Source organism: Podarcis pityusensis (assembly GCF_964106645.2).
Source record: "Podarcis pityusensis genome assembly, chromosome: 15".
Classification (NCBI taxonomy): domain Eukaryota; kingdom Metazoa; phylum Chordata; class Lepidosauria; order Squamata; family Lacertidae; genus Podarcis; species Podarcis pityusensis.
This window is the reverse complement of record NC_138040.1, coordinates 45,340,994-45,366,855: the sequence shown is the minus strand read 5'-3', so window position 1 is coordinate 45,366,855 and position 25,862 is coordinate 45,340,994. Positions and strand designations below refer to the sequence as shown.

At 46.9% G+C, this 25,862-nt stretch overlaps 1 long non-coding RNA gene across 3 annotated transcripts; it reads right to left on the bottom strand.

Annotated features, from left to right (window-relative positions):
- Nucleotides 1-686: 686 nt before the first annotated feature.
- Nucleotides 687-16,471, bottom strand: LOC308464485. Of its 3 annotated transcripts, XR_013980076.1 has the most exons (5): nt 16,069-16,471; nt 4,667-4,907; nt 3,992-4,537; nt 3,314-3,622; nt 687-1,705 (listed from the first exon to the last, which is right to left on the bottom strand). It is a non-coding gene; the product is annotated as an uncharacterized lncRNA (long non-coding RNA). The 3 variants fall into 3 exon arrangements; XR_013980077.1 differs by lacking the exon at nt 687-1,705 and having other exon boundaries at nt 2,434-3,622; XR_013980078.1 differs by lacking the exons at nt 687-1,705; nt 3,314-3,622 and having other exon boundaries at nt 3,667-4,537.
- Nucleotides 16,472-25,862: the final 9,391 nt, after the last annotated feature.

Sequence of the window (25,862 nt, the reverse complement as noted above, 5' to 3'; positions counted from 1 at the left end):
CCCCTGCTCCTGACACGTCCCCCCTGGGGCTCCCCTGGCCTTGACCACCGGCGCCCCCTTCTGGGAATCCTCTGATTCGCTGGAAAGACTCATGGAATCTCTTGAGTCATTGTCATCCTCTTCCTCGCTGTCTTGGGATTCATCCCCATCGCTCTCCATCTCCTGCCTACCCTGTGCCTCTGTCCCTGAACCCCTGACAGGTGTGAATGCATTCACGCCAAAATCGCAGTCCAAAATAAAACTTTTCACTTCCATATGCGTACAAAGAAGACGAATAAGCTTTGATTGTTCTTATTTCAGTTCGCATGGTGTTATATGGCGTGCACCAGTAATCACCCCAAACAAAGCAAAATAGGTGTTTTGGATTCCATCTACACAAAAAGAAGAAAAAGCTTTGATTTGCTTATTTCAAATTGTTGTTTTTTGGGTTAGAACGCACTAACCCAAAAATCGCAGTGAAATGTTATCAGTCTAAACCAAGCAGGTGTTTTGGTTCCATCTCAATATAAAGACGACGAATGCTTTGATTTCAATTCGTGTTTTTTCGGTGTTCTTCACCCAAAAATAGCAAAGCGAAGTGTAATAAGGGTCAACAAAGCAAAACAGGTTGTTTTGGGTTCCATCTACATAGAAAGAATAATTTTTGATTTCACTTATTTCAATTCGCTTCGTGTTCTTTGGGGTGTTTTGGTTCCATTGGGGGTATCTAAATCCGTGTTTTTTGGTGTGAATGCACATTCACCCCAAAATCGCAGTGTGTCCAAAACAAACCTTTTCCCTTCCATATGCTTAGAAAGAAGACGAATAAGCTTTGACTGGGTTTATTTAATTTCGTGTTTTTTCGGTGTTCATCCAAAAAAAAGCAGAGCGAAGTGTAATGTCCAAAATAACAAAACGTATTGTTTTGAGTTATATCTAGATAGAAAGCTTTGACTTCAATTCGCTTCGTGTTTTTTTGGTGTTAATGCACATTCATGGGAAATTGCAAAGTGTAATGTCCAAAAATAACAAAACACCTTGTTTTCGCTTCCATATGCGTAGACAGAAGAATAAGCTTTGATTGTTCTTATTTCCATTCACATGTTGTTTTTTGGGTGTGCACCAGAATCACCCCAAAAAGCAAAAGAGGTGTTTTGGCTTCCATCTGCATAAAAAGAAGACAAATAACCTGTCATTGGGCTTATTTCAATTGAAGGCACCAGTGGCAGAGGAACAGGTGCTAGAGTCTCAGGTGGAGGAGGCACTAGTGGCAGCGGAAGAGGCTCAGGCGGAGGAGGCACAAGCGCGAGCAGCAGAGGCCTGATGTGGCAGAGTCTCAGGAGTTGGAGGCACTAGTGACAGCGGAAGAGGCTCTGGTGGCGAAAGCACCAGCGGCAGCTGCAGAAGCGCAGGTGGTAGAGATTCAGGCGGCAGAGGAACCAGCGGCAGTGGCAGAGGCAGAAATGGTAGAGGCTCAGGCGGTGGAGGCACCAGTGGCAGCGGCTCAGGCAGTGGAGGCACCAGCGGCAACAGCAGAGGTACAGGTGGTTCAGGCGGTGGGGGCATCAGTGGCAGAGGCTCAGGCGGCAGAGGCACCAGAGGCCGCCGCAGAGTTGCAGGTGGTAGAGGCTCAGGTGGCGAAAGCACCAGTAGCAGGTGGTAGAGATTCAGGAGGCAGAGGCACCACCAGCAGCGGCAGAGGCGCAGATGGTAGAGGTTCAGGCGACTAAACAACAACAACACAGCAAATTAAAAAATGCTAGGCTTGACACACTCCCTACCAAGGCTGAAGTTCTGCAATACTTGGTACATTTGAGGGAGCTGGGTCACACAGCAAAGACTCTAAAACATCCAGTCAGCTGCAATCTCCTCCTTCTGTAAGGCTATTTACTCCACAGACCCTTGTGTGGATTTCTTAGTGTGAAGGGCACTGGGGGGGCTGGCGCAGGCTGCAGCCTCCCAGCAGTGATGGTAGAAGACCCATAACTTATGACAGTCTATGCCAAATCCAAATAACAACAACAACAACAACAACAACAACAACAACAACAACAACAACAACAATAAAGAGGTATCTGTTGGTCTAAGTACAAGGCCCGGTTATTTTTCGGCTGCATACTCCATCGCCTCCTTTGGCGCTCTGCACATTGGCGAAGTGGTTTGTGAGGGCCAACAAGATTTCGCTGCCCGGGGAAGTTTATTGAGAGACCTTACCTTGTCCAGATCCAATTTAGTCCTGCATGTCCGATGTTCCAAAACTGATCAGCAGGGAAAGGGGGCCCTTATTTGGCTCCAAGCAACTAGTCACAATGGGCCATGCCCACTAGACATTTCATGTACGTGAGATCAACCGTCTCAGGCCCATTCCTCATACATTTGGATGGCTCCCACCTTGCACAGCATCAGTTCATGCTGCTATGCGAAGGGCGATTGCTGCCTGTGGTTCACCCCCAGCTGAATTTGCCTTTCGAATTGGGAGCAATGCATTTGGGAGTCTCAGCTGAATGGATGAAGGACTTGGGGCGGTGGAAGTCTAATACTTTTAATGGATATATTCGTAAGACCTTGTGATTGTTCGTGGTATATCTGACCTGGCTTTGTTACCTTCTTTTGCTTTCAGGAGACGTTGTGGTGCACATAGACTTGGGCTATCGGAAAGGCGTGGACTTGATGTGGGACATTTACAATGATTTCAATGAACTGATTGCCTCATTGCCAGATTCAACCCTAATTTGGTCACCACTGCTGGCGAGGCATGTCGGTGCCCTATTGTGATAAACAAAGCCCAGGAAGCTTTTGGTACATTAGGTGGCATGTAGAGTGGCAGCTCTGGGGGGTTGGGTCATTGACCACCCCAACATCCAGTTCAGCTGTGGCCCTCTACTGAGAGGATGGCGTACATCTTTCCGATGTGGGAAACAATGTGTGGTTGGCGGATATGATGTCTGGGATTAGGGATTGGTTGCAGGTTTGAGGGTATTTGCGGCGAGCTTTTGCTCGAGTGGCGGTTAGGCATTGGTATTGGTATTGTTATGCAGATGGAAGGGGGGGAGGAAGCACCATCACCTCCCCCCCCCATATTGTAGTCCGATAAAGGATTCCAGGGGGCGTGGCCCTGTCTGAAGCCTATGGAGGTGAGGGCCTAAGCCACGCCCCCGAGCGGTGACCCTGGGGGAGTTCCTAGTTGATGTGCATCAGCAGGACTCCCCCTACTGGACTTCCCGGACTTCAAGCGAACAGGCTGAAGCCAGATAGTCGGTTAGGACCAATGCCTAAGCCAATACCGCTCATCACCTGTAACCAATAAAGTTGTGGCCATATTTAGACCATTAACCTTAAATATCTGTGTTGTGTGTCTTTATTTCCACTGGGGGGAGGCAGGAACTCGCCACGCAACTAGTTTCAACATCACTCCCATAGAAGATTGTTATAACTCTTCCTTCTTGACTTGTACAGAAAGCAATCTTTCCAAAATGTGTTCATGAGAAATTGTGGGGAAACTGTCCTACTTCGAACAGTATTTGCATATCCTCTTGTATTTGATCCACTGCAAGTAGATAGCTCCTTTTCATGAAGCCGCTCTTAGCTGTTCTGTGGAGGCAGATTTTCATCTTTCTTAAAACTAGAATTAAGGAAAGAGCCCCTAAAATAAATAAGAAGAAAATGAGACTAGAAATGACTGGACATGTATGTAAATAAAATTAATTTTATTATTTATACCCCACCCACCTGATTGGGTTTCCCCAGCTACTCTGGGTGGCTTAGAGTACATAAAAAATTGTAAAACATTAGACACTAAAAATTTCCCAATAAAGGATTGTCTTCTAAATTTGGTTAGCCAAGGTGGTTCCCTTCAAATGTTGTTGGATTGTCATCATACCTGACCATTGGCCATGATAACTGAGGCTGATAATCCAACATCATCTGGAGTGAACCACACTGGCTACCCCCATCCTATGTTGTATTTTGCTATGGTTATTGGGGGTGGGGGGAGGAAGGGCTGTTCTTATACCTTGAAATACTGTTAACTTTCACAATAGGTTTATATAGCTCTGGGATCTTCCTCTCAATCACTGGCCTAAGGTTCTCTTTCAACTTGTTATAGTTCTTTTTGATAATCCCTTTGGTCAGCAGTAATCAGGCATTTATTTTTCACCACATCTGTTCCCAAAAAATGAAGAACAAAATTCATGTTAATTAATTTCACCACTTAGTCTTGCACCATGTGCATCTTGTAATAAAGTTTCAGTTTTGGCTGGGACCGAGCTTTATAATCATCCCCATAAAGCCAAATTTAGCACAAAACAGAAAACGAAGCAGAATAACTCAAAACAAATAAGAAACATCAGAATCATGAAAAACAATTGATGGGAAACAGAACCACCCTAAACCCTAACCATTTACCTCTTACCCATGACCCCTAATCACTTGCCCATTAACCTTTACTCCAATCCCTTATCCCCAACCACCTACCCTGTATCTCTAACCCATAAGCACTTTCCCTTAACCCCATACCATTTACCACTAACCCCAATCCCTACCCATTTAACACTAAGCCCTTACCCTAACCCAGGCATAGGCAAACCTGGCCCTCCAGATGTTTTGAGGCTACAATTCCCATCATCCCTGACCACTGGTCCTGATGATGGGAGTTGTAGTCCCAAAACATCTGGAGGGCCAAGTTTGCCTATGCCTGCCCTAAACATTTACTCCAATCCCTTACCCCTTTTCCATAATCACTTACCCCATACTACTTACCCCAACCCTAAACCACTTACCCCTAATTGTCAGGAGTGCGTGCAGGAGCCAGGCCCTGTGACTGGTAGGGCCTCGCAGGAATGGGGCCTTCCTGAGTTTGGCCTGGAAGGGCAAGGTGCGGCCGCACAGGTGAGGCTTGACAGAAGATTTGTAGCACCTGGTGGCAAGGGCTGGGAGGGGTATATAAGATCAGCATTTCCCTCTGGCTCTTTGCCACAGCAACACGCTACCCACCTAGTTGTGCTTTGGCTTCCTGACTCCTGGTTTCCTGATTTATGGACTCTTGGCTTCCAGACCCCTGGACTGCTGATTCCTGCTTCCTGATCTCCACCCCGGTCCCGATGTACGGAGCCGGGACTCCGACTGCCTGTAACCCAGATTGTGACACTAATCACTTGCCCCTTACCCCTAATCACTTGCCCTTAATGCCTAAGCTCTTACCCCTTACCCCAACCCCAACCCCTAAATGTGGTCACATACCCTCAATCCATTACCCCATACCACTTACCTCTAACCCTTTGCCCTTCATTCCTATTCCCTAATTCCTAACCACTTACCCCTTACTTTAACCCCTCACAGCTAATCCCCATTCCCTATACTCTTACACCAAACCAATAATCGCTTACCCCAATCCCTTACCCATAAACCCTTAACACTTACCCCTGATCGCATACCCCTAACCCCAAATCCATAACCACTTACAGCTAAGAGAGATTTATTGCAAACAAAGTGTGATAATAAATCTTGTGCCCACATGCTTCCTCTGGCGTGAGCTTTGCAGAATACGCAATGTTGTTGGAAGCCTATTGAAGTCTGAATGCTGTCCTTCTGGACAACAAAGGAAAGAATGGTTTGAAAGCTACAACTAGTGTTATTGTAGTAAACAGTAATAAACACATACCGGTAGATTACTATATACAGATATAGAGTGTTAACAGCATGTACAGTCTCTCAGCAAACTGCCATTAACCAATCCCTCATACTCTAACCACCACAGACAGACAGAGGGACTCTCTCAGAACGCAGGCATATATATGTATATATACCGGTAATATGTATATATAATAATGTATATATTATGTATATATTATATAATAATGTATATATATATATATATATATATATATATATATGTCAGGGGTTCAGGAGCAGAGGCAAGGGCAAGGGAGGAAACAGAGAGCGAGGGGGAGGAGGCAGAAGAAAAGATGAGTGATGACGACGACCCGAGATCTCCGAGTCTTTCCAGTGAATCAGAAGATTCACAGAAAGGAGCACCAGTGGCCAGGGCAAGGGGGGAGCCTAGGGGGACACCCCAGGAAGATAGAGCCAGAGGGGACTCAGAGGGGAGCAGTTGGAAATCGGGACCAGCGTCACCGCCAGAGAGCAGGGAAGAGGAAGGGCGCCAGGGATCAAGCGCTGGCAGCTCACAACAGGGGGGAGGGCACGAGTCAGGAGTGGCCACACCTCCATCGGGGAGCGAAGAAACGGTCAGACGGAAGGTGGAAGGTTGGGCGCGCGTGCCAAGTTCAAATGCACAGGAAGGTGGCGCAGTAGGCAGCCCGGAAAGGGAGCCAGGTCCTAAAGCCCGCCGAAAGGAGGGAGAAGAGTCAGGGGGGTCAGCGTCAGCGTCAGAGGAATCCCGGAAGGAAGAGACCCCGGGGGGCAGAGGGACCCAGAGAAGAACAGTCAGGCGGAAAAGGTGGAACAGGGCTAGGATATTAAGTTGGTGTACAAGGGGCGGAGACTCAGACGGAGCTTCGCCGATCTAACCATTAGACGTAGGGTTGCACGCAGCAGCTTGAGAATGGAAACTGTAACTCAATAAAGACTTTTATTTAATGATCGCTGGCTAGCGTGATCCTCTGTGAGCTAGGATCTGGAAGCAACTCTGACAGTAAGCTCCGTCTCCATAAATTGTGGGCATCTACAGCCTCGCGGAGAGGAGAGAAAGCGGGTGCCTACTAGCGAGCTCACGAACGGCAGACAAAATGACGGCCGAACAGCAGATAGCGGAACTCAGAGAAGCAGTGTCACGACTGAATGCCGAGGCTCTTGCATCCAGGAAGAGAGAGGAGGACGCAGCTGCCGCCTACAGGGATCTCCAGGTCAGGTTGGAAGTGCTTACGAAGCATGGGCAACTGACACCCAAACCGGAGGGGATTGGGTTGGGGAGACGAACAGGCGGTCTGGTCTCTCACTTCGATGGGAATTTGCAACAGTACCCCAACTTTAGAGCAGATGTAATGTGTGCACTGCAACTGCTGAACAAAGACTTTAGAGATGAGCAAGAGAAGGTGGGATTCATCATGTCCCATTTGCATGGAGATGCTAAAGCATGGCTGCGCAATTTGTGGAGAGATAAGGATCCGGCGCTCCAAAATGCGGATGCCTTTATTAAAGCGATGGATGGGTGCTTTTTATCAAGCATTGACGTGGATCTTGCTCGGCAGCAGATACATGGACTGAAGCAAGGGAGGGCCAGCGTAAGGCAGTACCATGCCCGCTTTTTCGCTTTGGTCAGTGCTCTGGAATGGGACAGAGATTCGGCTCCTGTAAGAGACCTGTTTTGGGAGGGATTGCACGGCTCGGTTAAAGATGAAATTGCGAGGGGGGAGAGACCCCGGACCACGCAGGAGATCGTTCAGAGGGCGCTGGCGGTGGGGGTGCGGCTGGAAGAACGTCCGTGGAGCAGGGACGAAGGGCGTGGAGGGCGTGAACCAGCCAGGGGCTCCTCCTTCCTTCCCAGAGAAGCAGCGCGTGCGCAATCCACGCCTCCGCCAGGAGGAGGAGCGGAACCTATGGAGGTTGGAGGTGCAAGGGCTCAGTCAGCAGCCAGAGCCCTAGCACCGGCAGCAGTGAAAGCGAAGCCTCCTAGAGGGAACAGGAAGTGTTACATCTGCGATGATCCACAGCATATGGCGAAAGAGTGTCCCCAGAGGCTCCACAAGCACACTGCAGCCTCAGCAATGGTAACTGCAGCAACGCAGCAAGGAGAACCACAGCAGGGAAACGGCGGAGTCTGGCTGGAGAAAGAGGCACTGGGGCCCAGCCAGACGTGTCAGTGAAGCAGTCCCCAGAGATTTTACAGCCCATGGACCCCCTCCCGCCCAAACCAGTAGTGAGGCTCACCGCGTCGCTCCAGCTGCCCAATGGAATCACCATGGACGTGCCAATCACCATTGACTCCGGAAGCAATGCGGACTTTATAGGGCAGGACTTTGTCGACCGGCACGCTATACAGTTGCTGCCTGCCACGCTGCCCCTGCAGGTTGTCACGGTGGATGGCAGGGAGCTGCTAGGGGGGCAAGTGGTGAAGCAGACGCCACCAATGGTGATGCGACTTGGGAATCACAGGGAAATCATCAGCTTCAATGTCACTCAACTATCGGACACGCCCATTGTATTGGGCATGAGTTGGCTGGACAAGCACAGCCCGACGCTGGCTTGGTACCAGAGGCAGCTGACCTTCGGCTCTTCCTTTTGCGCTGAACACTGCATCGTGCCCCGGCAGGAAGGAGAGGAAGAGGAGTCACAGCTGCAGCTAGGCACGCTGCAAGCGGTTCCCCACAAGTACGCAGAATTTTTGGAGGTTTTCTGCGAGAAGGAGGCAGACAGGCTACCCCCCCACAGACCATATGACTGCAAAATTGACCTGCTGCCGGGGGCGGCGCTGCCCAAAGGGAAGCTGTATTCCATGTCTGAGGACGAACTGCAGGAACTCAAAGAGTTCATAGATCATAATTTGGAGCGCGGTTTCATCCGAGAGTCCAAGGCAGCGGGGGGCAGTCCGGTATTCTTTGTTAAGAAGCGGGACACGCCCCAAAAAAGACTTGTAGTGGACTATCGCATCTTGAACAGTGTGACCAAGCCATCGGACTTCCCCATGCCCCGAATCGACGACCTCCTCGCAAAGGTACGGAAGGGCAGCGTGTTCACCAAGTTGGACCTGCGAGGGGCGTACAACCTCATTCGCATGCGGGAAGGAGATGAGTGGAAGACAGCCATGTTCACGCCCCTGGGCACCTACGAATATAGAGTTATGCCTTTTGGATTGCAAAATGGTTCCCACGTTTTTCAAGCTTTCATGCATCACGTGTTGGCGGGGCTCCTCTACAAGACGTGCGTCTGTTTCTTGGATGACATCCTGATCTTTTCAGAATCGCAGCAGGAGCATGACAGACACGTCAAGGAAGTGCTGAGCAGGCTACAGCAACATAGGCTTTACGCCAAGCTGGAGAAGTGCCAATTCGACGTGACGGAGGTGGATTTCCTGGGCTACAAGTTGTCTGACAAGGGGCTCGCCATGGACAGCGCCAAGGTCCGAGCAGTGTTGGATTGGAAAAGCCCACGCAACCGGAAGGAGGTCCAACGGTTTGTCGGCTTCGCGAACTTCTATCGCAAGTTTATCAAAGGCTTTGCCATGCAGACAGCGGCCATCACGGACACGCTCAGCTCCAAGAAAAAGAAGTTCATCTGGACAGAGCAGGCGGAGCAGTCCTTTCAGGCACTCAAGCGTCTCTTCGCGTCGGAAGAGCAGCTGCTTCATGTCAACCCCAGCAGGCCGATGAGGGTGGAGACAGACGCTTCGGACAGAGCCGTGGGAGCAGTCCTGCTGCAGAAAGACCCGCAGGGGGTTTGGAGGCCGGGAGCGTTTTACTCAAGGAAGCTCAGCAAGTCCGAACAGAACTACACCATCTGGGACAGGGAGTTGCTGGCCATTCATGCAGCGTTCAAAGCGTGGAGGCACTTCCTGATCGGCGCCAAGCACACGGTGCAGGTCTGCACGGACCACAAGAATCTAGAGCACTGGCGCACGGCACAGTTCCTGAACCAGAGGCAGATACGTTGGGCTGAGTTCTTTGCGAATTTCGACTTCCGAATAGAGTATGTCCCGGGGGACACCAACATCATGGCGGATGCTCTCTCCCGTAAGCCACAGTATCTGGAGGAGGCAACGCCAGCGGCCGCCATGCACATCTTCGCACCGACAGTGTGGGCGTGCGCGGCGGCGACAGTTGACCTGGATGCGGTGCGACGAGCGTTGCAGGATGACTCCTTCGCGCAAGCAAAGATGGCAGAGGTGCACAGGGGCACGGCAGCGACCGACGAGTTCCAGCTGCGAGATGGTTTGCTCATCCGTAAAGGGGCCATCTACGTGCCGGGAGACGAACTTTGCGCCAAGGTACTGCAGCAGCTGCACGACGCGCCCACTGCCGGGCACTTTGGCAAGGAGAAGACGGTGGAATTAGTAGCCAGAGACTTCTGGTGGCCCGGAATGAGAGGGGAAGTCGCGGACTACGTGGCGAGGTGTGACACCTGCCAGAGGGCCAAACCAGTGCACAGACCGCCGGCCGGACTGCTGGAACCGCTGCAAACTCCGTTCGAACCATGGGAGAGAGTGGCCCTGGACTTTGTCACGGATCTGCCCAGCTCGAGGGGCAAGACGGCTGTGCTGGTGGTGGTGGACTTGTTCTCCAAGATGGCACATTTCATTTTTTTTTTTTATAGCAATTTATTAAGTTTTACAGTAAAAATAAACATAATAAACAATGTAACATTGATCTTAACATATTTTCACATTTTCTTTGGACTTCCTCACATCTCCCGCTCCCACTTTCATCGTTATAACGTTTTGTCAGCAATTTATCTTCTTATTTAAACTCTTATATCCCTTCTATATTTCATAATCTTATAATTCTCAGAAGGAGCTAAATTTCACAGTCTTACTTATTTTCTTAAAAACTTCTAAATTTAGTGGTGCTCAGTTATTTTGATCTAGCGTCTTGTTTAGCATTCACTCAAGTTACAATACTTTTGTAAATAGTTCTTAAATTTCTTCCAGTCCTCCTCAATCCTCTCTTCTCCCAGGTCACGGATTCTGCCGGTCATTTCAGCCAGTTCCATGTAGTCTATCAGTTGTATCTGCCATTCTTCCAGTGTGGGTAGGTCTTGAGTTTTCCAATGTTTTGCGAGAAGTATCCTTGCTGCTGTTGTTGCATACATAAAGAATGTCTGGTCCTTCTTTGCCACCCCTTGGCCGACAATACCCAAAAGGAAAGCCTCTGGTTTCTTAGTGAAGGTATATTTAAATACCTTTTTCAGTTCATTATAAATCATTTCCCAGAACGCCTTCACTTTAGGGCAGGTCCACCAGAGGTGGAAGAACGTTCCCTCGCACTCTTTGCATTTCCAACACTTATTATCAGACAGGTGGTAGATTTTGGCAAGTTTGACTGGGGTCATATACCATCTATAAATCATTTTCATTACATTTTCTTTCAGAGCGTTACATGCAGTAAATTTCAATCCATTACTCCACAACCTCTCCCAGTCCTCAAACATGATGTTATGCCCAATGTCCTGTGCCCACCTTATCATAGCCGATTTAACCGTTTCATCTTGTGTATTCCATTTCAACAGCAAGTTATACATCCTAGAAAGTACCTTAATCTTTGGTTCTAACAATTCTGTTTCTAATTTCGATTTCTCCCCCTGGAACCCTAGTTTCTTATCATTTTTAAAAACTTCTTTAATCTGAGCGTAATGTAACCAATCTCGCACTTTGTCTTTCATTTTCTCCAAACTCTGCAATTTCCAATTGTCTCCATCTTTTTCTAGTATTTCCCAATATTTTGGCCATTTAGCCTCCATATTGGGTCTTTTTCGGGCCTTGGCTTCCAAAGGTGAAAGCCACCTTGGTGTTTTATTTTCCAGCAAGTCTTTATATTTTGTCCAGACATTAAACAATGATTTTCTGACAATATGGTTCTTAAAGGCCTTATTTGCTTTAACCTTGTCATACCATAAATATGCATGCCATCCAAAAGCATTGTTAAACCCTTCCAGATCCAACACATCAGTGTCCTCAAGAAGTAGCCAGTCTTTTAGCCAGCAGAACGCTGCGGCTTCATAATACAACTTTAAGTCTGGCAGGGCAAAGCCCCCTCTTTGTTTTGCATCAGTTAATATCTTAAACTTAATTCTGGGCTTTTTGCCCTGCCAGACAAACTTAGAAATGTCTCTCTGCCACTTCTGAAAGCACCCCGTCTTGTCCAAGACCTGAAGTGTTTGAAATAAAAACAACATCCTTGGCAATACATTCATCTTGATAGCAGCAATTCGGCCTAACAAAGAAAGTTTCAGTTTTGACCAACTATCTAGGTCTCTCTTAATTTCTGTCCAACATTTTTCATAATTGTCCTTAAATAGACTTAGATTTTTTGCTGTTATGTTTACCCCTAGGTATTTTACTTTTTTAACCACATTAAGTTCCGTCTCATTCTGAAACCTTTCTGACTCTGTATCAGTCAAATTTTTCCCCAAAACCTTAGTTTTCTGTTTATTTAGTTTAAATCCAGCCACCCGACCAAAATCATTAATCAGTTGTAATACTCTTTTCGTACTGGGCTCTGGCTTCTGCAGGGTCAAAACCAGGTCATCTGCAAAAGCTTTTAATTTATATTGTTTCTGACCGACCTGAATTCCTTCCACCAACCGATCCTCTCTAATCATGTTTAATAGCACTTCCAGAACCGAAATAAATAACAAAGGGGAAATAGGGCAACCTTGTCGTGTCCCTTTTTCAATTTTAAACTCTTCTGTAACCACATTATTAACTATCAGTTTAGCTTTCTGTTCTGAGTATATCGCCCCGATCCCATTCTCAAAACCCCGTCCCACTCCCATCTCTTTTAAATTTCCCATCATAAATTTCCAGGAGATATTGTCAAAGGCCTTCTCCGCGTCTATAAAAATTAAGACTGCTTTTGTATTTATGTCTGTTTGCAAAAGTTCCACAATATCAATAATGTTCCTTGTGTTAGCAAACAGATGTCTTCCTGGGAGAAAGCCGGCCTGGTCCTTATGAATTACTTCATTTAAAACTTTTTTAAATCTAGTTGCAAGAATGTCTGCAAATATTTTGTAATCCACATTTAAAAGAGAGATGGGACGGTAGTTCTTAAGTTGTGTCTTTTCAGCTTCCGACTTTGGTATTAATGTGATAAACGCTTCCTTCCACGACTCCGGTGCCCTCTTCCCCTCCATAATTTCGTTGCTGACCTCCATCAAAGGTTGTATCAATTAGTCTTTTAATGTCTTATAGTACTTGGAGGTCAGCCCATCTGGTCCTGGAGATTTGCCAAGTTGCATGTTCTGAATAGCTTGTTCGATCTCCTGTCGTGTTATTTTAGAATTCAGGATTGTCCTATTTTCTTGTGACAATTTAGATAATCCGTTTTTTACCAAAAATTGTTTAATCTCAGCATCATCTTGCGGCCCTTGCAAGATGGCACATTTCATTCCGTGTGCGAAGGTGGCCACGGCGGAACAAACCGCCAAACTGTTCATAGACCACGTGTTCAAGGTTCACGGTCTGCCGCGGTCTATTCTGTCCGACCGAGGGCGACAGTTCATCTCGAACTTCTGGCAGAGGCTGATGGGCTTCCTGAACGTCAAGATCAACCTGGCGTCGGCTAGACACCCGCAGACCAACGGGCAAGCGGAGCGGGTCAATGCCATCATGCAGCAGTACCTGAGATGTTATGCGAATCAACAGCCTGCGACGTGGGTGGATTACCTGCCTCTCGCCGAGTTCGCCTACAACAACACGAAGCACGTGTCCACGGGGGTCACGCCGTTCTTCGCCAACAACGGGAGGCACCCCAGAACCTTCCCGGGACTGGAAAGAATGGGGGAGGGGGAGCCGCAGACAACAGATGCATTCGCGTCGGAGTTGCAGGAGGTCCACGATCAGCTGCGGCGGCACCTGGAGCTGGCTAAACACGCATACAAGGTACAAGCGGACAAACACAGAAGGGTTGGCGAAGAGATCCATGTGGGAGACTGGGTCTGGTTAGCAGCCCAAGCAGTGCCGGCCAGGTCGTTGGCGAAGAAGAAACTAGGGCATAAACAACTGGGGCCCTACCAAGTCGAAGAACAGGTCAACCCGGTGGCTTTCAGGCTGGCTCTTCCGGAGGGTTCCAGAATGCATCCGGTGTTCCACAGATCGGTGCTCACTCCCTACAAGGCACCTCACAGGTTTCAGGAACCAGCAACGGCACCGGGTCCGCTCTGAGAGAGAACCGGGCAGGGGGGAGTGGCACGGGAGGAGCGCATCAACGAAGTCACGGAGATTTTGGACTCCAGATGGGGGGAAGAGGGGGTAGAATACCTTCTCGCCAAGGAGGGCACCCCGGCCAGTGCCAACAGCTGGGTGCCGGGCTACGCTTTAGACGAACCTCTGCTCAAAGAAGAGTTTCATGCCCTCTTCCCACATAGGCCAATGCCAGCAGACTTTTTCGACGACTGGCTTTTCACGCCCACGCTTTCAGCCAGCACGTTCCGGGGGTTCGACTCGGACGAGGAACCGACACGAGACGCCCGTTCCCCGGAGGGGTCACCCTCGGGATCTGCTTCAGAACCCTCGTATTGGTGGGATGATCGACCAGAGGAGCAGTTCCGCAGAAGGTGGCTGGAGGGTCCAGGACGAGCAACGTCTCCAGAAGGCAACGAGGGAGAGACGGACATGGACGTTTTCGGGGACGACCCGGGTTTCGAGCACGGCGGCACAGAGATGGAAGCGGAGGTGACCGTCGTCAACGAGAGCAGGGAGGAAGAACCGGAAGACTTCAGATGGCGGCCCGCCACGGGAAGCGAACTGTATCCGACATTCGTCCCCCTGACACGGCAGCACCCAGATCCCGCACCGGAAGGAGGGGAGGGGGGAAGAGGGGGCTTCGAGGGGGGGATGGATGTCAGGGGTTCAGGAGCAGAGGCAAGGGCAAGGGAGGAAACAGAGAGCGAGGGGGAGGAGGCAGAAGAAAAGATGAGTGATGACGACGACCCGAGATCTCCGAGTCTTTCCAGTGAATCAGAAGATTCACAGAAAGGAGCACCAGTGGCCAGGGCAAGGGGGGAGCCTAGGGGGACACCCCAGGAAGATAGAGCCAGAGGGGACTCAGAGGGGAGCAGTTGGAAATCGGGACCAGCGTCACCGCCAGAGAGCAGGGAAGAGGAAGGGCGCCAGGGATCAAGCGCTGGCAGCTCACAACAGGGGGGAGGGCACGAGTCAGGAGTGGCCACACCTCCATCGGGGAGCGAAGAAACGGTCAGACGGAAGGTGGAAGGTTGGGCGCGCGTGCCAAGTTCAAATGCACAGGAAGGTGGCGCAGTAGGCAGCCCGGAAAGGGAGCCAGGTCCTAAAGCCCGCCGAAAGGAGGGAGAAGAGTCAGGGGGGTCAGCGTCAGCGTCAGAGGAATCCCGGAAGGAAGAGACCCCGGGGGGCAGAGGGACCCAGAGAAGAACAGTCAGGCGGAAAAGGTGGAACAGGGCTAGGATATTAAGTTGGTGTACAAGGGGCGGAGACTCAGACGGAGCTTCGCCGATCTAACCATTAGACGTAGGGTTGCACGCAGCAGCTTGAGAATGGAAACTGTAACTCAATAAAGACTTTTATTTAATGATCGCTGGCTAGCGTGATCCTCTGTGAGCTAGGATCTGGAAGCAACTCTGACAATATATAATAATAATATGTATATATGTATATATAATATAATAATAATAATTTTTATTGTTTCATATTACCAAATTAAACACATCAAACCAATTAATCCAAATTATAACAATACATATCATGTAATCCAATTGTTTTCCAAATTGTAAATTCTTTTTGTGGGGGGTACCCATGCTTCTCGATCAGCAGGAGTCCAATCCTCAACTGTTTTCTGCTGCTTTCATATTAAGAATGATATTTCCAGTCCCCTCTTCTCAATCCTTGTCGTTACACATTTTCCTTTTCTTTCACCTCTGAATTACTCCGCAAGTGGGTTGAAAAAAACAGTCTTATTTGTATTTCTGTGTGGACTTTATACTGCTCTCTCGTAAATCCCAATAATCCAGGCATTTCCGCTCGAGCAAGCAATCACCATCTTGTCGTTCTGATGAAATACAGTCTAAAGCTCGCTCTTTAACTTTCGCGACCTGTTGCATTGTAAATTAGTCTTTTTCCAGGAGGGCTGCCCCTTCCAGTTTGCAATCTCATCGAAAGTAATAAATCTCCGGTTCGCCCTCCCCAAGACCAAACCTCCTGCAACACAGGTCTCGTAACCAATCTCCATTCTAACTGCGTCACAAAGAGAGCCCTTCTTCTTTCCAAATCCTTTACAGGAAATTTATATCATTCCCACACAGTTCATATTTAGTCCCATTTGCCAATTAGTTGCTGTGACGGATCTTCTAAGAGGGAGGGTTATTAGGTAATCACATAGAGCAAAAAAAGATTAAAAGTCATTCCCCCCCCCTTTGAGTTCCCTTGCACTCCAATCCACATACCAGCTTGTCTGTAGTACTTTGATGTAATCTTCCGTCTCAGTCTTCTTCATTTCGGTGGTAAAATTGTTAGCAGATAAAAACCTCCTGCCTCTCTTGAAGCATGTGCGTTATCTTTCACCAAATTTTTTCTTTTAAGTAACGCAACTAGTTTTGCTCCTGGAAGTAGCTTCGGAGAAGTTCCGAGGCCCGCCAAGGGTTGTGCACCCAGTGCCTCACCCCCTCCTTCTTCCGAACTCGGGGGTGATTCATGGCAACAGTGGGTGAAAACTGCATCTCTCCCCCCTGGAGAGATGTTAGGGAGACTGATTTACTCCCCATAATCAGCCTCTAATTACCTCGTGCGAGCTGGATAGATGTTAATATCCACCATCTTCCAAGGTGCCCCTAGCGGCCCCCCCCAGGCAGAGAGAGAGAGAGAGAGAGAGAGAGAGAGAGAGAGTTGCTCTGTTACGGTATAACACTTACTGGCTGAGCTCAACCAATCCTTATCTTACACCTACTGTTAACCAACCAACAGGCTGTCTCTGGGCAGACTACTATCTCTGAGGCAGACTTCTCTTTTCTGGGCAGGCTGCCAAGAATATCTCACACGGGCTTCTTGGGAGAAGGGGGGCGAGTCTGTTGGTCCACCAATGGGCAGCTCCGCAATCCAGACCCGGTCCTACAAATGCAAAGTGACGGCACCCCCCAAGGCAGGCTGGGGGCTCTGCTCCCTGGGGGCAGAAAGAATCCATTAGTATGTGCCTGTGTGTCTATGCATTGCAGGGGATTGGACTGGATGACCGCCAGGGTCCCTTCTAGCTCTACCATTCTGGGATTCTACCTGTGTTTAGAAAGAAAAATTGCTATCGTGATTATAATTATAATCACGATAGCAATTTTTCTTATTGTAATTTTGATTACTTTTCTTATTGTAATTGTAATTATTAAAATTAGAATATATAATTAAATAATAATTATAATTATTATAATTATTGAGCCAGATAAAGCAGATAAATTTAATAAATTATCTCTACTCTCATGGTCACTTTTCTTTGCTCTGGCCGGAAAGAAGCCGTGCAAAAATACTGTCTCTCAAACCCCGGATCCACAAAGTGCTGGGCTTCTTCACCTTCCTTGCTGCTCCCCTGGGACTGCTCCTCGCACCCACCTCCGGCTGCATACACTATGTTGTCCACCGCAAGACATGGGTTCAGACTAGCAGCTTTAAGTCCGCATTCCTGCCAGGGAGGAATTCGAACCCACCACCTGCTGAACGCCTCGTCCAGAGAGGCATTCCAAAGTGGCAGGGAGTTCCAAAGCCCCCCGGCACTGTAGCAAGGAGTCCCAAAGGGGTCATTGGGATTTCTTTTTCATGCTGAAAAGCCCCATATCTTTATAGGGCATCCAGTGGCAGGCAGTCCCAAAAGTGGACAAACACTGTCACCTTTAAAAGGAGTTTAACAGGAATAACATAAGGAAAATTCATTATTATAGCAACTCCAGCGGCAGGCAGTCCTTGGGGTGGACACCCTCCATGGCTCTACAACTCCCAAGACTTACCTGCACCGAGGCAGCTCCCCGACATCACCTTGAGGTTGTTGAGCGCCATGTATTATGGCGCAGTCCCTGCCACCTGCGCCGTGTGTGTGTGTGTGTCGGCATGCTGCAAACTTCAGGGGGTTGGACTCGATGGCCCTTGTGGTCTCTTCCAACTCTATGATTCTATGATTCAAACTTGAACCTGGTACTGTTGCCCGAACCCTGATGCTCACCCAACACTTGCCACTGACCTCCACAGTGAAATTCCTGTAGTGCCACCTCCCGCCCTGCCTTGAACCTGCCACCGGCACCTCAGCCTGCCGCTCACCCTCTTTCTCCACGCAAACATGCAGAGAGCCTGGCGAGGGAAAGCAGGGCATCGTTTCACTGGGGTCCTCTAGCTTGGAGGCAAGAGGGAACTCTGTGGGCCATCCAGCCCACCCTGAGCTTTTACTGGAGTCTCCGCTGCTCAGGTAGTACCAGAAGCCGATGCAGTGGGTGCCCCCAAGCGGGTATATCCCCATCCACAGTGCCACTGCTTGACCTGCTGCCAGAGAGCCAGTGCTGGTGTCGGCAACCATGTTGGATGAGGGTTGGATGGCCCTCAGTGTCCCTTCCCATTCTCCCATTCCCATAGGGCAGTTCACAAGACACACACACACAGAAACTCACTCACACATACATGGGTACACACACATATACGACCCATGTAAAATATTTTTGAAGAAAGAACTGTTATAAAGAGAACTAGAGCCTTATTTCTACTCCTTTTTCCCTCACTGCTTTGTTGGATGCAACCGGGAGACAGGATCAGGTCATCCAGAGCTATGCTGCTTTGGGGATCCTTCCTGAAGGACAATCTCGAAGGAGGGAGCAAGGCAGATAGAAATCCATCACCAAAGGTATTAAGTAATAAATGTAAAATTTTATCGAAAATATATAAATTACTGCTGGAATGGCATTTAAAGGATGAAGAGGTAAAGTCGGTTATGATTAATTGGGCTAAAAACTTTGGGTACAGTATACAACTGAATGATTGGGGGAAATTATGGAAAGAAGGTTTAAAATTCACTGCATGCAATGCCTTAAAAGAAAATGTGATGAAAATGTTTTATAGATGGTATATTACACCCGTTAAACTTGCAAAAATGTATAAGGTAAGCAATAAATGTTGGAAATGCACAGAAAAAGAAGGAACATTTTACCATATGTGGTGGGAATGTAAAAAGGTTAAAAACTTCTGGGAAATGATATATAATGAAATGAAGAAAATGTTGAAATATACATTTATCAAAAAACCAGAAGCATTTTTATTAGGCATTGTAGGAACTGATATAAATAGAAGTGATTGTAAGTTGTTTTTGTATGCAATGACGGCAGCACGAATTTTATTGGCACAAAAATGGAAGCAAGAAGAATTACCGGCGAAAGAAGAGTGGAGGATGAAACTGATGGACTATGCAGAACTGGACAAATTAACGGGAAGAATCCGAAACTGGCGGGACCAGAGATTCACAAAAGATTGGTGTAAATTTACGGACTATATGAAAAATAATTGTGATGACTCGATTACATTTGTAGGTTTGCAGGAAGTTTTGTAAGGGTAATAATTTGAATTATTGCCTTATTGAATGAAAGGGATGATATCGGTTATGAGGTTAAAGGTAATATAAATTTAAGAAATGCAGGAGAAATCTTAAAGATGGGAGATCATCAGAGGAGCTGACGGAAGTCCAAAAGATTGTATAAGAGTTGGAAATTTGTAAAATGTATGACAATATAAATGTGTTTAAAACGAATATATATATATATATATATATATATAAACCCATCACCAAAGGATCCTTTCAACCTGTGTTATCCTCTGAACCTACCTCACAGGGTTGTTGCAGGGAACAATGGGCGGGGCGAACCATGGGCTCCTTGGAGAAAACAGGGGGAGACCAAGGCAATAGGAAGCTTCTCCTTCCTTGAAGGTTTTGAAGCAGGGTTTTGATGGCTGTCTGTCCTGGATGTTTGAACTGAGATTCATGCCTTGCAGGGGGTTGGACTAATGACCGCCATGCTCCCGTCCAACTCTATCATTCTACGTTTTTTGAAATAAGCTCTCCTATTTTAATGAAGTTGGAGGGTCCAGCCAGACGGACATATCCATTGCCAACCTGGCACCCAGAGATCTCCATGCAGTTGCAGTTGGCCCCACACCTGTGGCAAAATGCACCTGGCGAATGTTGAACCCTGAAGTTAGGGCAGGGCAAAACCCACCACCATGGCTGTCAAATTCCTGGCAGCAGCAGCACTCCTCTGCCTTTATATGGATTGGGACAGGAACATAAAGGCACCTGGAAGTCCTTGGTCCCGTTGAAAGTGGCCTCCTCGGGGAACCAGAAGTTGCTGGCATGGCTGCGGATCAGCTCCCTCTTCTTCTCTGTCTGGGACTAGATGTTCAGACAGTTGGCGTCCAACCCATGCAGCTGGAAGGGAAACGTAGCGCTAGAGCCAAGGGTCCAACCCGCTTGGCAGCACGGAGCACAGGCCTATTATAGGGTCGGCCAATATTATTAATATTCAATAATTCTCATCATATTGGCCACCCGATGAAAGCCAAATCCGGGTCAGAGGGAGGAAATATCAGTGCTGAAAGATGGGTGAGACAACAGACTGGTGGTGGCTCCCATATTTCTGTAAATAATAAATGGTAAATGATGATAATAATCTGCCCCAATATTTCCGTAAATAGTAAATGACGATGGTAATAATGGGTTGTTTCCCCTTCATGAAACACACACACGTGTGTGTTCCCTGCCTGCCCACCCAACAAGGGGACTCACGTGACAGGACCCATTTGCTGCCAGGGTGGGGCTGACCAGCTCAGCTCAACCTGAGTGGGTGCCGGCAGCATAGATGAAGTAGCCTGTGCTGAGGCACGGCCAGCAAGATGCCATCCCAAGGGTAATATTTATTCATTTTGTGGACTGCAGGAGGCATCACCGTAGAACATACAGTATATCATATTATATATATCTTTTTTTACACCAGAGCTTTCCAAATGGCTTTTTGTGACACTCTATACATTGTATATAGAGCGCCCTTCACCCCAAGATGGTTGATCTATATAAATTATCTATCTATCTATGGACACACACACACACACACACACACACACACACATATACATTTCCATACATCCATTTTATTTATATACATATATAAATGCATATATGTAGATAGATACACATACATATATCCACATATCCATTTTATGTACACACACACACACACACACACACACACACACACACACACAGAGTCAAACCTTGGTTGTCGAACATAATCCATTCCGGAAGCCTGTTTGGCTTCCAAAACATTAGACAACCAAAGCATGGCTTCCATTGGCTGCAAGAGCTTCTTGCACTCAAGCAGAAGCTGCGTTGGACGTTTGACTTCCAAAAACTGGAGCATTTACTTCCAGGTTTTCAGCATTCTGGAGCCGAAACATTCCAAAACGGAGCCGTCTGGGAACTGAGGTTTGACTGTATATGCGTGCGCGTGCGCGCACACACACGTATCAATTTTATAGATATATAATATATATACACACACACATGCACACACACACACGCACGCACACACACACTGTAGGGGAAACAAGGAAGACCATTGTAAATCCAAGGAGTTAGATGGCATGTCTCTTTCGCTTTTACATCCGCGGTTTAAGGTTTGCTAAAACATGATAGTATAATTTGTTTTTCACACACCTGTGTCAGCAGTTTTCTGGGTCCCCTGTGTTCTAAGTGCTGATTGGCTAGTGGGGAGGATACCCAGTTGCAGTGAATTGGGTTGGAGACTCTCAGCTGCTCAGCATTAGTTGCACCCGTTGTCCCGGGCTGATCATGAGTGATGCCTGCTAACCAGGTGCAATCAATCAAATCAAAGTTGTCTATAAAAGCTGTAGGCTGAAGGGGCTCAGTGAGTTTTGAGGTACCAGATGCTGTGAGACTGTCGGCCGGGGGTCTCTCTCGCTGCTCTACCTGGAGCTCCAGACAGCTGAAGGGGAGATTGTGTGCGACTCCTCTCTGGTATGCTATAATTTGTGTTTTGTACGCCTGCTGCTATCTGTTAACCTTATGCAAATAAAGCATTGCTTATTCTTCATCCACTGGCGTGCTTTTTGGCTCCAGATCCAGAAATAACCTTGCCCTTGGCAGAACATATACAGTGCTTTTTTTCTGGGGGGGGGGGACGCAGGGGAATGCATACTCCTAAAACATTTTGTGAATGTACTTTTGTCCATTTACTGTATTTATTTTCCCCGGTTTGAACTATAAAATGGTGATTTTCTTGAGTCAAAATGAGAGTACCCCCAATCATTTTTTTTAGAAAAGAAGCACTGCATATATACACACACATATACATATATCCATTTTATTTTTATATATTTACAAACGGACACCTATATCTAGGTATGTATATTCTTGTATATAAACTTCCGCGGCCCACCCGCACCATCCCTCCGCCAAGGGGCACGAGAGGAAGGCCACTGGGGGAGAAAGGCAGGTGAGGACGAGGCGAGGGGCAGGGCTGCATCTGGGAGAGCGGGGTCGAGAGAGAGTGGGCTGGAGAAAGAGAGAGGGCCGGCCTGGCTCGGCACGTCTCTGCTGGCCCAACGTCGCAGCGCCTCTTCCGCCCTTTCCCCTCCTCTTCCTGTCCTCTTGCCTCTCCTCCGGTGGCACCTCCTTCCGGTACCCCTGCCCTCGCCCAACATGGCGGCAGCACAGCCTCTTCTGCCCTTCCGAGCTAGGAGTGCAGAAAAAGGTGAAACAGCCATGAAAAGGAGAGGAGGAGTGTGTGAGTGAGAGTGAGACAGGGAGCATCCTAGTAGAGATGGAAGGGGAACCCAAGGGTCATCTAGTCCAACCCTCTGCAAAGAAGCTCAGAGCTACAATTCCCAGGTCTTCTTTGGGAATTCTATGGGAAGTAAGAGTTTCTACATTCATGAGCATTCACTTAGAGTGCGCTCATGTTTTTACCTTTTATTGAAAGCGGCCACAAGTGACTTGGGTGGAGTATAAATAAAATTATATTGCTCCTGCTGCTGTTCTTCTCTTAGCCTAACTCAAATCCAACCCAATACCAAACCTTAACCCTAATGCTCACCCTAACTCAAACCTAATCCTCACTCTAACCCTCACCTTAACCCAAACCTAAGCCTCAGTCTAAACCTAAGCCTAATTTAATGATAACCCTAAGTAATAAAATTATATTTCTCCTGCTGCTGTTCTTCTCTTACCGTAACTCAACCCCAACTCTAACTCTAACTCCTAATCCTAATCCAACTCAAACCCAACTCTCACTGTAACCCTAACCTTTACCCAAACCTAATCCTAAACGCTTTGCTTCTTTTTGTGGTGTTTTCTGTTATTGCTTCATTTCGTAGGTCATGAGGCTTTCTTTGTTTCTTGTGGTGTTGCTTCATTTAGCAGTTTTTAAATTGGCTTTTGTGTTTCTTTTGGTATTGCATCATCTTCATAGGTTGTTTGGATTTCTGATTAATTTGCTTTGGATTTCTGGTAGCTCTGCTTCTTTATGATTTGTTTCTGTGTTTCGGGCGTATTGGCTTGGTTATGTCATAAAATTGAAGAAATACCACCAGAAGCACAAAAACCAAGAAATATTCCCAAAATGAGGCAAAACCAGGAGACATGAAAACCAAGAAACAATCTCACTCAAAACTGCAGAACCATTCAAAGTAAAAGAAGCAAAACAATGCAAAAAACAAACAAAAAAAATGCAAAAAACAAGCAAAACCACCCCAAATTAAACAAATCAGCAGAAAACAAAAAAGAAGCAGTAAAGCCACCAATTACAAAGCAATGCCACAAGAAACTGGAAACCAGTTTTTAAAAAGCAAAACCAGAAACTCAACAAGCATGCAATTTATGGGAGTCCAAAAGCACTTCAAGCAACAGAAATTAACCAACATAGCATACTAGTTTTCACTTAGTCTTGGGTTTCTGGTGAATGTGCTTCGTTTGCAGCTGGCTTCATTTCTTTTCCATTGGTTTAGCTTGTTTTTTGGACTTTTGCTTTATTGCTTCTTTTGAGAAGTTTTCTTGTTTTTGCATTCTGGTGGTAATACTTTTGAATGCTTTGGGGATTTCTGGTGAATCTGCATTGTTTGGGATTGGTTGGCTTCTTTGTCAGTTTCCATTGATGTTGCTTTTACATGGTGGTTCTGCTTCTTTTCAGTAGGTTTTTGTCTTTTTAGTGCTTGACTTCATTGTTGGAATGGTCATTAGACATATCTGGGGGTTTTGCTTCATTTCTGGTGGTTTTCCTTTTATTCTTGGGATTATCAGATCTCATACAAATTAATATTCTCAAAGGTGCAAAACCCAAAAAACCTAGAAATGAAGCAAACTCACCATAAATCCAGCACCCAATCTGTTATGTACTAACCTTGGATCCTAGAATGCAACAACTGATTGGTCTTTTCCTGCAGGCCAATCAGGCTCCAAGAGTTAGCCAGTCAGACGGGACTCATTGTGTAAATAATGTATATAAAAGCCTGAGGTTGGGGGGGGGGCAATAAAGAGCATGAAAATACATACAAGACTCTATTTCACAATCGTAATTTATATAAAAGAATCTATGAAACGAAAACCACAGAAAAAATTCAACATAATCCCAAAAACAAACCAGAAACAACAGAAACAAACCACATCCACCAAAGATGAGAAAACCAATTGAATAGAACCACAAGAAACCCAGGCAGTAAACATCTCAGGGAAAAGCAAAATCACCCCCACACCATGCAAAACTAAGGTTTAACTGGCTTTGGGGTTTCTGCGCAATTTACTTTTTCCCTCTTGTTGGGGGTTTCTGGTGGTATTTCTTCTGCTTCTCACATTTCTGCTTCTTTTCAATTGGTTTTGGGATTCTGGTGAATTTGGTAATGATTTGATTGAAGTCTCTGTCTGGCGATTTTCCTTTTTCATGAATTCCTTCCTTGTTGGGTTTCTGGTATCTCACTTTTGGTTTTCACATTTCTCTTAGTTTTGCTACGTTTCAGGTAGTTTGCTTACTTTTTGGAATTATCCAGTCTCATAAAAATGAAGCACTATCATTAGAAGCTTAAAAAGCATGAAAAAAACCCCAGGCACTAACCCTAACCCTGAACATCCACCTATCCCCTGCCCTAACCCTAACCCTGATATTCTGCTCATCCATCTTGGGGATAACAATCTGGTGAGGTAAATTCAGTTGAGATCACTAAATATCTCCATCAGCTGTGCTTCCTCATCCCTGAGCTTATCATAGTTTGGTTTGGAATGTTGTAGAGGTGCTTATGGAGTGGGGGCAGCCTTCCTAAGAAGGTGGATGGGCAAGACATAAAGCTAATCATTCTACAATGACGTTTGTGTCTGAAAATGTGGGTGCTTATATCCCTCATGGCAGAATTATGTTCTGTGCCCCACAGTTGTATAGACCTGGTGGTATGCATCTTTCTGATTTGGGTTGTGACATGATTCTTAAGGATCTGCAAAGAGCTCTGTTTGAGCACTTGTGTGTTTGTGGGTGGAGGTGAACAAGCACACCTGCCCAGACTTAATTTGATTTGGTTACATTGGTCGAATCTGACTAGTTTTGCCGATCCTCAAGTTGTTATATTTAATAAATACAACCTATTTATCCACTTTTGGTTGTCTTGACTCTTCCTCCTGATGTGCTAGGAACCACTCCGTTTGGGGGGCACTGCAAAACATGCGGTTTTTACTGCAAACATTTTGCCAGACTTTGGCCTTGATTTGGAGTGAATCAAGCGATGTTGGGTTTTGGGGGTGACCTTATGACCCCTGTCACTTACTTGGTTTGTCGGGCAAAATGCTACAAAAATGCTACAATGTCTGGCAAAATGCTACAAAACTTTTGCCAGACTTTGGCACCAGTTTGGAGTGAATCGGACAATGTTGGGTTTTGGATATTAATTATGAACCCCGGTTTGATGTATCAATTACTTGTTTATGGGGTGTTACAAAATGTGAGGGTTTTGCTGCAAAACTTTTGCCAAACATCAGTTTTGATGGGATCCCAGTTTTGGGGGTTTGTAGTTAAATGAAGCATTCTTTCAGTGCTTCTTGGGAAATGTGCAGTTTCCGTCAGATCAAACTAATACTTCTGGATAAAATTATATGGTTGTTGATTATCAGACAGTTCTCCCATTTATCAAGGAAAACGTCTGTTATGGGTGGCTTTTGCTTGGTGTGTGTGAC